We start from the raw sequence: 618 nt of genomic DNA, 5'->3' as shown, positions 1-618 counted from the left end.
TGAGATGATAACTATCGATTTGGTGGAGACGACTTTGACGATCCAACTACAAACGTGCAACGACATTGCGCCTTAGCAATTGCTAAACCAACTCCGAGAGGTTATTGACCACGACGGAGCATGATCAGCCTGACCATGAAGGTCTATTTCTACAAGCAATCGAAGAACAAGCAAGAATATGATTAAGCAATCTGAATATTGCGAATATGGATGAAGTATTGATAAAAGTGGGGTTTCATAAGCGGTCTTGGTTTGGCCGTTGGACACAAAGGAAGTAGACGAAGTTGCAGCGATGGCTAACTTTTAACTAAATAAAACCCAAGTCTAAACGATGCCATAAGGGCTATATTTACAGGGGAAAAGAGAGGGGATTTCGTCGACCCTTGGCAAGGTGGGACTAAAATACCTCCCAGTTTGTTTCCCCTACAATATGGACTCTAAAAACAGCCTATGAAGTAGTATTTCAAAATTACATGGGCCTGGCCCAGAAATAAGGTGGCGCAACACTAATAATAAGCTATGGACAAAATTTAGAAAAGGCCATCTTGTATATTTCGTCCATCTTCTCGTATGTCATCATGGTGGCTTCAAAGTCCGGAAATCTCCACTTGAACCTTC

The sequence above is a fragment of the Triticum aestivum genome, unplaced genomic scaffold (assembly GCF_018294505.1).
Source record: "Triticum aestivum cultivar Chinese Spring unplaced genomic scaffold, IWGSC CS RefSeq v2.1 scaffold114269, whole genome shotgun sequence".
Taxonomy (NCBI): domain Eukaryota; kingdom Viridiplantae; phylum Streptophyta; class Magnoliopsida; order Poales; family Poaceae; genus Triticum; species Triticum aestivum.
This window is presented reverse-complemented; position numbering follows the sequence as displayed.